Raw genomic sequence first — 13,392 nt, 5'->3', positions numbered from 1 at the left:
CTCTCTCTCTCTCTCTCTCTCTCTCTCTCTCTCTCTCTCTCTCTCTCTCTCTCTCTCTCTCTCTCTCTCTCTCTCTCTCTCTCTCTCTCTCTCTCTCTCTCCTCTCTCTCTCTCTCTCTCTCTCTCTCTCTCCTCTCTCTCTCTCTCTCTCTCTCTCTCTCTCTCTCTCTCTCTCTCTCTCTCTCTCTCTCTCTCTCTCTCTCTCTCTCTCTCTCTCTATCACATCTACAGTTGAAACTGTGTATGGAGTCAGCCTCCACCACATCACTGCCTAATGCATTCCATCTGTTAACTTCTCTGACACTGAAAAAAATTCTAATGTCTCTGTGGCTCATCTGGGGTACTAAGTTTCCACCTGTGTCCCCTTGTTCGTGTCCCACCCGTGTTGAAGAGTTTGTCTTTGTCCATCCTGTCAATTCCCCTGAGAATTTTGTAGGTGGTTATCATGTCTCCCCTTACTCTTCTCCTAGAGGGTGTGTGTGTTGGCAGGGGTGTAGTTTGACAATATTCTTGCGTCACTCTCCCTTGTCCTGCGTCACTCTCCCTTGTCCTGCGTCACTCTCCCTTGTCCTGCGTCACTCTCCCTTGTCCTGCGTCACTCTCCCTTGTCCTGCGTCACTCTCCCTTGTCCTGCATCACTCTCCCTTGTCCTGCGTCACTCTCCCTTGTCCCCCGTCACTCTCCCTTGTCCTGCGTCAGTGCGTCTGGTCCTGCTCCACTTGTCAGTGTGGTCAAGCAGAGAGTTGGTCAGCCTGCGTCACTTCCTCCCCCGCCAACTCCTTCCTTCCCGCTGTCCTCCACAACTTTCCCCGCCTCATTATCTTGACTTAACTCCCTCCTCTTCTTCCCCCTCATTGCCCTTACTTTCTTCCATGCCCCTTGCCCCCTCTATCCCCCCCCCACCCCACATTCTTCCCCTCCACCTCCTTGCACTCCGGCCGGAGGTACGCACGTTACCTTGAGTGCGGGGGTGGGGGGGCTGGAGGGTTACCTTGAAGGGTGGATGGGGGGGGGGGCGGGGGGCGTGGCGGCTCCTGTATTCACACTTTACAACTTGCATAACAAGTAAATGGACTTGTATTCTAGAGCCTAAAGTAACTTGTCTAAAACTAAAGGGACTTTTAAGTGTTAGACCTTGTGAGATTTACCAGGTGACTGCTTGTTGTTTTAACACTTGCAACCAGTCTCCGTGGCTGCAGTGGTAAGACACTCGCCTGGCGTTCCGCGAGCGCTTTGTCATGGGTTCGTATCCTGGCCGGGGAGGATTTACTGGGCGCAATTCCTTAACTGTAGCCTCTGTTTAACTCAACAGTAAAATGTGTACATGGTTGTAACAACGATTCTTCGCGGCGGGGATCGTATTCCAGGGACCTGCCTGGCTGTACAAGAATGTAACAACTCTTGTCTATATCTCAAAAAAAGACTTAAACCTTGATCTTTTTATGCCCCTTATCTTATATATGTCCTTATATATGTCATATATGTCGCCCCTTTTATCTTATACATGTCTTATACTTCTCATATAACAAATGCAGGCTCCTTTGGATTTTATCAGTGAATCGCCTAGAAGCTTAAGACACCCGCAAGGAAGACAACAAGGACAAGGAATTGGTATGAGGAGACGTGTAGAGTGTGGTGAGTGGCCGGCGGAGACAGGCGGATGACGGCCCTTGTTCCTGTCTCCCTCTCCAAGGCCACTCCCGTTCTCATTTACAAGTGTACAACAACGTCACTAACAATATATGGAACGGTAGACTAATTGCGCATTTAAAGGGTCTATATCTTTTAGCGTGACGATGGCTGGCTTGGCGAGGCGGTGGAGACTGGACCAGTGACTCGAGGGAGCCCCTTGGGAGCCCAAGACAGCCATATGGAGCGGAAATAGCGTGAAGTTTTCCTATAGTGACTTCCTGCTCCGTGAGAGTCCGGCCGCCTCACACACACCCTCCGCCGCCCTGCCTCCTCACGCCTGGCTGCCTCCTGGTACTCGCCGCCAACATACCTGGCGGCTGAGTCAGCGGGCATGGGTGGGGGAGGCAGCCGACCTGACCAACCAACCTCCAGGTAACACAACGCTCTGTTTTGTCGCCGCTGCTGACGTAAGTAGCGCGCTTGAAGAGGGAGGGGGACGGGGGTTGACTTGTGAATCATGCACGCGGGCCTGTTATACAATACACTGGTACAGTTACAAGCCTCTATTCATATTTGTCTTGACATAACAGTTGGACGTCTCTAGTAGTTTTACTTAAGACTGCTATATTATTATTATTATTATTATTATTATTATTATTATTATATATATATGTCGTACCTAGTCGACGGACGACGTAGACAATCGACTTGAGATTGGTCTAGGACGGACCGAAACGTCGTCGTCTCTTCACTTTCTAGTGTGTGGTCTGGTCAACATATTTCAGCCAGGTTATTGTGACTCCTCGTCTGCATGTCGTACCTAGTAGCCAGAATGCACTTCATGGCCTACTATGCAAGGCCCTATTTGCCTAATAGGCCAAGTGGTTTTCTTTATTTTCCCCCCAAAAAATTCAATTGTTTTATTTGAATTATTATTATATTAAGAACATAAATTATTGACTTAGTTATGTTAGTTTAGGTTACGTTAAGATAGGTTAGGTTAGGTTAGGTTCGGCCATATATCTTCGTTAGTTTTAACTCAAATTAAATGAAAATGAGCTCATACATAATCAAATGGATAGCTTAATCATTTTATAAGAAAAATAGAAAAATATATAAATTGAGGAAAACTAGGCTTATTAGGCAAATCGGGCTTTGCATAGTAGGCCGAGTACTGTGTTCTGGTTACTAGGTACAACATTATATATATATATATATATATATATATATATATATATATATATATATATATATATATATATATATATATATATATATATATATATATGATATGCGAACAAGCCTGAATGGTCCCCAGGACAATATGCAAATATGCAATATGCAAACTCACTTCTGGGGTGTGAGTTTTCAGTTATATATATATATATATATATATATATATATATATATATATATATATATATATATATATATATATATATATACACATATATATATATATATATATACATATCCGAAACTCCACACCCCGAAAGTGACTCGAACCCAGATAGCCAGGAGCACTATGCAACTGGCATAACTGGTACCTTAATCACTTGACCAACCGTGACCATACAAAAGACGATGGTAGCCGAGGCTATTTCCCCCACCGTCCCGACGGCACTTGGTGGTGAGCTTGGGCATAGTTATTTCATCAAATCACCTCACTTTGTGGGGCCACGTGAGCAAGACAGATGCGAACAACCACTTGTTGATTTCACACATTGCCCCCCATGCACTTGGGCAATTCAGATGAAAGCCTCAGGAACCGTAGAGGATTCAGTGAAATTCAGTGATTCATAAACTCTGGGACGAGCGATGAGCCTCGTCCCAGAGTTACGAGGCATGGGGGTATAAAGAGCGACTGAAGGAACTGACTCTGACGACACTAGAAAAAAGGAGGGAGGGGGCGGGAGGATATGACAGGAATATATAAAATACTCACGGGGATTGACAGAGTGGAAATAGACGAAATGTTCACCCTGAATACTAACATAACGAGGGGGACATGGGGTGGAAGCTGGAAACTCAGATGAGTCACAGAGACGTTAGGAAGTTTTCTTTTAGCGTGAGAGTAGTGGGGAAATGGAATTATTATTATTATTATTAAAAATGGAATAAACTTAAGGAGCAGTGTGGAAGCCAACTCTATTCATAATTTTAAACGTAAATAAGATAGGGAAATAAGACAGGACTCATTGCTATAAACAACCGATGGCTAGAAAGGCGGGATCCACTTCGAGCCTGCATGCACAAATAGGCAAGTACAAATAGGTGAGTACACTGAATGCAATGGACTCTCCTCAGGCGAGTGTAAGTTTACAGGTAAGATCAATGAAGCGAACACTAACAACTACACTAATATAGTAACACTTCCATAAATTGATGGCGTCATTAAAATCTCAAACTTCAATTCAAAATTATCAAACATGTACTTTTGGAAATAGTAAAATTTAATTTCAAATTGTAATATATAAATATTAAATTACGTTTAAGTAACTAGCGCAGAGAATATGCGTAACAGAAATATATTATATTACTGAACTGAATTAAAAAGAGTAGGCTGTGCTGTCTGGCTACGGTCACGCCCAAAGATCCCACGTTCTAGAGAAGGACAGATGTTTGGGAACGTTTCCTTACACCTGATGCCTCTGCTTACCTAGCATTAAAATAAGTACCCGAGACATAGGCAACTTTTGTGGGTAACATCCTGAGGAAGGTCTGAGACTGGCCTCGGGGGACCCCGATAACTTAGGCTACGTACCCCTAACACTTGGGAAACAATCACAAGACCAAACAGGAAGTGAGGCAGTGCTGCTCTCACATAACCGTTCCCGCTATATAAACTGCCACAAAAAGTGAAATTATACGTTTTCATTTTTAATCACATATAAGATCAAAAGAATATAACGTTGATATAGTTTTGGATGAGAATGGTAATTAATGACTACCGGTATTTATATTCTACATTTTTTATATGATGATCTAGGCCGAGAGAGCTGTACCAACTGTTAAAAGGTACACACACATGGAATGATGTCCAGCTAAACGCTTCTAGTACTCTAAATTACAACTGTCCAAGGTTTTGTTTCTTCCTTTAATATGGAAGAGTAGGAGAATCAATATAAGAGAAGAGGGTAGGGGAGGTGAAAGGAAGTGAGTGGTCAGTACATTAATTTCTTTTCCAACCATCCTCCTGTTAAGAAAGGTCTTATCGTCTTCCAGCCCTAAGCAACTGTGATAGTTTCTTGATTCGAAATTTTGTCTTCTTTGCAAGCAAGCCTTTACATCAATATGTCAATTGATGTTATCAAATGTGCCAATTTTCACGCTAAAAGAACTGTCACTAAAACCCAACTTCCAACACCAGAAACCATGTGTTGCACTTTCACTTCGTATCTCACCTATAAAATCTCTCATACTCTTCGTCCTCTTGATATAAAATTTCCCTTTCGATAAACTAATACTTATAATAATAATAATAATAATAATAATAATAATAATAATAATAATAATAATAATAATTTTTATTTAGGCAAAGGTACATACATAAAGAGATTTTACAAAGTTTGTTGGCTTTATAGATAAGAGCTAGTACATACAATGCCTAAAGCCACTATTACGCAAAGCGTTTCGGGCACTTCGTAACAATCTGGTCGACATTCCTTCATTCTACATCCTCCTCTTTTTTTTCCTCTTTAATATCTTGGTGAAACTGGCCTTACGCTTAATGACAGACTTAAAAAACACAAAAGAAATATTAAACTTTATGACACTAACAATGCTTTCTTATGTTAGCAACTCCAACCATCCTATAGCCTAGTCTTCTTCCAAAGTATTGAATTGAACAGCTGTCAAACTTTTGCCCTATTCAAAAATAAAACCAAAAAATACCTAATTTCATCTTCATAGTTTCCTGCCTAGTGGTTGAAACTCGCACTGTATCTAGTGCTACCCAATTCCCCAATATATGTACCTATGCCATACAACTTTACCATTGTAATTATTGCTGTTATCTTATATGTTATACACATAGTTTGCTTCATTATATCTTGCAATAATCCTCAAATTATGCTAAAATGTACCTGTGGATAACTCTTTAATTTACTTTAATATACCTACTTTTTTCTGTCAAATTTCTTATACAATGTATTGTTTTATACATTCTTACAATGTATTTTTTTTATACTTTTTTTACCATGTATTTTTATATATTTTCTTTCAATGTATTTTTCATACTTTCTTACCATGTATTTTTTATACTTTCTTTCAATGTATTTTTTATATTTTCTTACCATGTATTTTTTATACTTTTTTACCATGTATTTTTTATACTTTTTTACCGTGTATTTTTTATACTTTTTTACCATGTATTTTTTATACTTTTTTACCATGTATTTTTTATACTTTCTTACAATGTATTTTTTATACTTTCTTACAATGTACCTGTACTTTTTTTTTTGCTAGAAATTACCTTCTTAAAATTATATGTTAAATTAAGGATCTGCCGGAAATGCTGTGCGTGCTAATGGCTGTACAAGAATGTCAAACTTCAAGTATCTGTACTCTCATAAACCCAATGTACTTTCTTGTATATAAATAAATAAATAAAGTAATCTTTCCCGCCTCTTAATCTCCAGAGACGGGGCCTTGTTGGATCAGCTCTCATACACAACGTGCCCAACACAAACCTTAGCTTGGGTTTGTTGCTGTTGACTTTTGCCTTTCTCAGTTCATAGTTAAATGCTCTAATGTTATCAGTAAGCATGATCTGGCTTGACTATGTGTCCTTTTTGCTCTTCTCTTCCTATCTCTGTCTATTTTGGTTCTCTGTCTTATTTCAAATTTGTTCTTTTTTGTATTTCTCTTCCGTTTCTGCTTACATTATTTAGCTGCCTTTAAGCTTTCTCCAGCGTTCCTTTAGTCTTATGTTAATTGTTGTTGTTGTTTTAGATTCATCTACTCTGAACAAGTAGCACCAAGTAGTGTTACTTGGAACAAGTAGTTCCAAGTAGCACGGGCTATGGTGAGCCCGTAGTGGACTTACCTGGCTCAGGAGCGGGGCTGTAACGGAGAGAGTTTATGTTAGCTCGGTTGTCATACTTTTATATCTCCACTTACCCTTCATCTTCTTTATCCTCATCTCCCGCTCTTCCAGGTTACGACGTATAAAAGGTCCAGGACGGACCGAAACGTCGTTACCTATAGGGAGGGCAGGAAGTGCTGTTATTACTCATCAACCCGATGGCAGCACAATTCAAAGGAGTATAAGAGTTAGTGACTAGGCATCCACAATGCAAGCCGAGTTGGTAGCAATACTGGTAGCACTCGAAATTATTGACAACACTGAAGTAGACAGCTTAATTATTTCTGACTCCCTTTCCTCACTACTAGCAATAAACAGTTTGCAATCAAATAATAACGTGCTTGTCTCTGAAGCCAGACATCGACATGTGAGTATATTAAACAAGGAGGTAAATATCAAAATGTTGTGGATTCTTTCTCACATTGGCCTGAAGGAACATGATAAAGTTGACGCCCTTGCTAAGGTTGCAGTAAATAAAGAGTGTTGAACGGAATTATTTATCAATTCCGAGTTATCAAATAGGTCCCTTAATAGTGTCATTAGACGAGAATTCTTGGATGAATTTGAAGAAAGCAGAACAGTGCAAACTGGAATTGGTAAGTCCATTGTTCACCATAATGAAATGTGTGAAGTAAAACATGTGTATGGGGCAAGTAACAAAATCCGCAGACTAACAGACGTTGTCACAGCTCGAATGAGACTTGGCTACAAGTATCTCTGACAGTTCGGCTTGTATAGGGATCTAGATGAAGTTAACTGCAAAGACAAGGACACACAGGTTCTAAGTCTTTTACGCACGCAGTTACGATGAGAGTATTATTTACTAATTACAAGTCAGCTTTAAGAAAGGAAAGCCTCTGGTATAGACATTCCAGAGCGACCATTATCGCAGTACAAGGGACTGATAGCCCAGATAACACGGCCACCAGCATGCCAAGGCGCTGAGTGGGTGTAACTGCTGATCACATGACCCAACTGTATATTAGCATAGAGTATAGCATTGCTATATGCAGGTGACTCAAGAGTTATTTAGCAATGAGTACAGCATGTTATATGCTGAACATAAGACCTAACAATATATTAGCATGGAGCAGAGCATGTTATATTCTGATAATATGACTCATGAGTATATTAGCACAGGGTATAATATGTTATATGCAGTTTCGAAACATTTTATGTTGCGTACCGGGTGAGTATTGTATCTTTCGATGTTGATATTAAGAAATTCATTTTGCGCATTACTCAATAATATACACAAATGCAATCATGCTTAGAGATAACAAAGTTTTTACCTGACAGTTCCAGGGACAATGATAAATAGGAGGCGAAATGCCTAAAGTAATTGGAAGAAAATTGCCTTCAAAGATGTAAGTGTTGCGCATTAGGGTTAGCCTATCTAATGCTAATTTGCATTCCTCCTGGCCATGGTTGAGACGATTGCCACAATTATTACAAGATAATTTTGACAAAATATATTGATTTCAGAACTCTAATGGCACTCAAGGTCAATTATTCACACAGCACTCATACGTGTTATAAAAAATAATATTTGTTTACCGAAGTACAATTTCATTTCAGAAATCAAACGACATTATAGTCCAATTTGTCTGAAACTAAGGGATAAATCAGCTGATTTATTCAAATTTGACCTCTATAAGTTAATTATTACATCAACATTAGTAATACTACACTTACAACGCAGTTATAAGTTATTTATAAGAGCGATCAGCTGGTGGAACTGTCAACATATTTCACCTCGAGTCTCGAGAAACACCAAATTTGTTAATAGTTAACGGGTCTCAATGATCAAAAGACGCACAACATTCCTTCACATCAGTTAGTAATGTTGCGGTATACATGCCATACCTCATAAAGAGGGGGAAAGTACAACAAATGCTGAGTAAATAACTAACCTAGTAGTTGACGGGGGAGCGCGTCGTCTGCAGTGTTGATCCTGGCGGACTCTCCAACAATGGCCATCTGTCGAGTCAAAAAAACGTCTGTCGTATTACGATTCGTCTGGAGCAGCATTCGACAGAAATAGCAGTTCATTACTAAACTCGAGGAACGTTGCCCCACTGTGAAAACATTGTACAACTGCTCTCTGATACAGCCTTCCACTGTTTACGAATGATAACACTTCACTGACGTTCCAATTTTTCTCGAATGGAGCTTCGCTTACTTATATTCCAAACGCACCTCTAAATGCTTATTGACAACATAATCTGAATATATACGTACTTCCGCCTACAGTTTAGACCTATTGTCTTATGTATGACCGTCTGTCCTGCGTGACATTGAATACCAGCATTATCCTCACTTTAATAAGACTTAATCGAAATCTTCAGGTTAGGCAAAATTGTAATTAATTTTGTCAATAGCTAACGTAGGCCTAACTACAGAAAAATACAATATATAATAATACTAATTTATATTTTAATAAAATTCGTTTATGATTGCACAGTAAGAAAATATTGAGGAATGCAGTAGCTTGGACGATCATTGGCGGGAAGCCGTCTCCGAAGGTCCATTTACCTGTTGGTAATTTCGATATGCCTTCTCCAATTGCAGCGTGGCCTGGGGCCAGCCTTCCTAATTGGTGACTGCTTGCTCTATGAGGCTGTTTGCCTAAATTGATTGTAGCCCAGTCTCCCTCATCATCAAAGTTGAACTGATTTGAATTTCACCATGTGACTTATTTTGAGGTTTACTTGACCGTGTGTAGAGGTAACGCAGAGCTTCCTCCGGGTAAACTAAGGTTTACTTGACTACGTATATTGATATTAAAGAGCTAACTCTGGGTAAACTAAAAGTTTACTTGACCACTTGAGTGATATCGCAGAGATAGGCTCCGGGATTAATTAATAGTAATTTGTACTAAACAGGTGCGAATTGCCCAGGTTTGATTATGTTGGGCTTAAGACCTATCAACGACTGGAGGGTTATTAAGGCCACCACAATAGCTTTCTGTCCAATCAACATATACACTTAAGTCCTGAGCATAATCCAGGAATAAATTAAACTCTGAGTGGGTATGCAGCGAGAAGCTACATAAGGATACACCTGTCAGGCCGTGAAGGTATGGCTAGGCTACTGAACCCACCGGACGCCACCCGAAGACACCTGCTCAATACACCTGAGTGTCTGATAAAATTCAACTTTATTTTTTACTGTTATCTGATCAGAGATAAGGAGAGGATGATGCTTCATTGTGCGCATAATTAATGGTATGTTTATCTTCCTCCTGTGATAAGTCTGTTAAATTGAAGAATCTTGATATTAATACGATGATACGTGAGACTGCAATATGTATTACACAACTGGTTCTCAAACTGGGGTCTTTCACCACTGGTTCCCAAGCTGGGGTCTTTCACCACTGGTTCCAAAACTGGGGTCTTTCACCACTGGTTCCCAAGCTGGGGTCTTTCACCACTGGTTCCAAAACTGGGGTCTTTCACTACTAGTTCCCAAACTGGGGTCTCCCGCCACTGGTTCCCAAGCTGGGGTCTTTCACCACTTGTTCCAAAACTGGGGGCCATAGCCCCCCCCCCCCCGATGGGGGGTCTTTTATGAAATATGTAGGGGGGGGGCATAAGTTCAGGCAGTACACATCTTATATTATAATAACAAAATACATGGACTTACTGAGAAAGAACACAATTTGGGGGGTTTAATGCCGAGTGTAGGTAACCATTAATAGGGCGCTGTATGAAAAAAGGGTAATAACCATAAAGAGTTTAGTACCCTCTGTGCTACACACACAGAGTATAAACGTATAGCCTATGGTACACGGCTTCAGTGTACCTCAGAATCTCTGTGCAAACTATATAACGGCTCAGTTATTCCGATATATAAAATAAACTTCATAATCTGCATACACTACAATTTTCTATAATGATTTAAATGGCTTCATTAAGAAAAATATTGTGAATCAGCCTGTGGCGTTAATTTTATATATAGTTGTAACATTTTGTATAGGCTGCATGGGCAATATTACTTTAGAATAAATTAATGTAAATCCAGAGTGTCTCTGTGATTACTGAAGAGAAACAGGAAACGGGTTTGAGACACATGTCCATTTCCTGGATTAAGACTGCTCCCTCATTCTTTGTGAAGGCTGCTTGTACCTTGTCCTAGATGAAGGCTGCTTGCACCTTGTCCTAGGTGAAAGCTGCTTGTACCTCGTCCTAGGTGAAGGCTACTTCACCCACTATATTGGAAAGGATTCAAGCGTGTCGAGTTGCCTGTCATGTAGGCAAGGTATGTGCCACAAGCTAATGGCTGACGTGTGGGAGGAATACACAGCATATAACCTAACCTAGTAATTAATAATAATTCATTGTGTCGGGGGACTGGGAGTCAAGTTATAGATATAGGCTTGTTTCGAGGTCCCTCTCCACCCCCCCCTACCCCAAGGTCGAATTACTGACCCCGCCCAGGATACAAGTACACAACAAGCTTACTAACTCCTGGGTACCTATTTACTGCTAGGTGGACAGGGGCATTAGGTGAAAGGAAACGCGCCCAACAATTTTCTCTGCCGCCCGGGATTCGAACTCTGAATTCTTGGTTATGAGTCGAGAACGAGCCTGACTGCACAACCAGGAGCGGGACTCTCCAAGGAAGTGTGCGTTTGAAGTCATTATTCAGCTGACAGGCAAGAAAGATAAATCGACCTGGAATTTCGAAATAGAATCATACCAAATAAATGCCGTTAAGTGCATTTTGACCGTCCATTCTTTCCTCTAGAACAAAATCTCAACTTTGCGAACACAATTATACAGAGTTAAGTGGGGACTAATGTAATTCTGAGGGAATCTTATCAGCTTGCCACTTGGACCAGAGTGCCTCTTATCAATGGTCATTATGGTGTGTCTGTTTTCCAACTGTGAGATCCTAATAGTAGAAGCCTGAACAAAATGTGCTGTCGATTCTTGACTACATTGTTCCTGCCGATGATCACTCCAAACGGGAGAAATAACTCAAATCATAATATCGTCTTTATGCAAAAGAGAATCCCTAGTATGGACAATACGGGAATTTTTATCATCTTAAGTTTAGCTTTTAACGTCTTTTCAGACTAATCATCCACCACTGTAACTACTAACATTGGACATATCAAGTCCAAATTACCTCACATCTTGGATCAAGTTGGAGCTGTAATAGCTCAATCAATCAGGCCCAAAAATAATATACAACGGAAGTAACTTTATATGTGTCAACATACAAGGCCTGAAGTCAACAATAAAAAACTAACTTCCGTTTTTAAATGATTTAGAGTAGAATACAATGTTTGGAGCATTCAAAGGAACTCATATTAGAGATTACATGGACAGCGAAGTCCAGCTGGCAGGATACCAAAATATGACTTGCATAGCTGTGATTAAGTAAATATGTCAAATAGACTGATAAAGGACTTGATCTGTATATTAAAGAGGAACTTTATGTGATTGACACGCATGGAATCAATATAGAGAACAAATACCTCGTTTTTTCTCATGTATATACCACAATACGCAACGACTGAGAAATTCCCAGAATAGATGAATAAAATGGAAAATGATCTAGAAATTGTTTAAAATCTTGTGCTGGATATTATCTTCTTTGGAGACTTTAGTCTAACGAGCTTAAGAATCGGGATAACAGACAATAATAGTGTCACAGAGTTAAACCGGAAATGATCAAACGTAGGCCAGAGATCTAATTAGACTATGATAAAATTGCTCTCAAACACCAGACAACGGAGCCAAATATGAATGAAGTGCATTAGATTTGATCTTTACAACAATAAAGAAATAATTATGGGCATTACAATCACAAATACTCAGATTACAAACCCACTGAAGTCCAAACAAACATTATAACACGTAATACAGTGCGCCGCTCTAATTGTGAACAAGAACTAGGCTAGCAGCACACTGCTGTGTACTTAAGCTTAATAACAAATAAATAGTCTTAAGTGTGTTGCTTGCGTCTCCATTACATTCTGGCGATTATTTCTAGAAATATAGGATGTCCCTATTATTACTATTATTACACTTTCATCATTTCATAGCCTAAATTCTTATTTACCTTAATAACCAAAAATCCTTATCCATATTGTGGAATGACTTCCTAAGTAAGAGTAAAACCGGCATTTATCTCGACCAGTAAAAGAGAAACTAAAAAAATATATAATTAAATCATGTAACATGCAATTTCACTCACATTTCCAAATGCAACAAAAAATCAATTTTGTGTCTTGCTGTTATTGTGAATAATTAATACTATACCTGTAATTTATTCTATAATAAAGTATGCTATGCCTTTCATAATTTATAAATCTCTGGTGCGCACACACGTGGATTATTGTATCCAATAATGGAGATCCCCATCTTTAGAAAGACATATACAACTAGGTGAGTATATATCGGCATCGGAGAAAATTCAAGGCCGGGCGTCAAAAATCATTCCTGAACTTAGTCGACTCTCATACCAGGAACGGTTGAGGGCCACAGGACTAACAACACTGCAAACCAGACATGACAGGGCTGATCTCATTGAAACTTCGAAAATACTGAACAATTTGGAGGATATAGATCCAGACCACTTCGTCAAAATGTCAGATGTAACACGAACAAGGAGCAACAGTTTGAATCTCAACAAGCCACAATGCAAGATGGAAAACAGATGTT

General features: G+C 39.7%; 1 long non-coding RNA gene across 1 annotated transcript in view; it reads right to left on the bottom strand.

Annotated features, from left to right (window-relative positions):
* Positions 1-8,880, bottom strand: part of LOC138371454 (uncharacterized) — an 81,660-nt gene extending 72,780 nt beyond the window's left edge. Inside the window, exons 1-2 of the long non-coding RNA XR_011230488.1 lie at positions 8,632-8,880; positions 6,754-6,834 (exon numbers count right to left, since the gene is read on the bottom strand). This is a non-coding gene — a long non-coding RNA (uncharacterized lncRNA). The remainder of the gene's footprint in view (positions 1-6,753; positions 6,835-8,631) is intronic.
* Between the last annotated feature and the right edge of the window lie 4,512 nt (positions 8,881-13,392).

Source organism: Procambarus clarkii, chromosome 35 (genome assembly GCF_040958095.1).
Source record: "Procambarus clarkii isolate CNS0578487 chromosome 35, FALCON_Pclarkii_2.0, whole genome shotgun sequence".
Lineage (NCBI taxonomy): Eukaryota > Metazoa > Arthropoda > Malacostraca > Decapoda > Cambaridae > Procambarus > Procambarus clarkii.
This window is presented reverse-complemented; position numbering and strand designations above follow the sequence as displayed.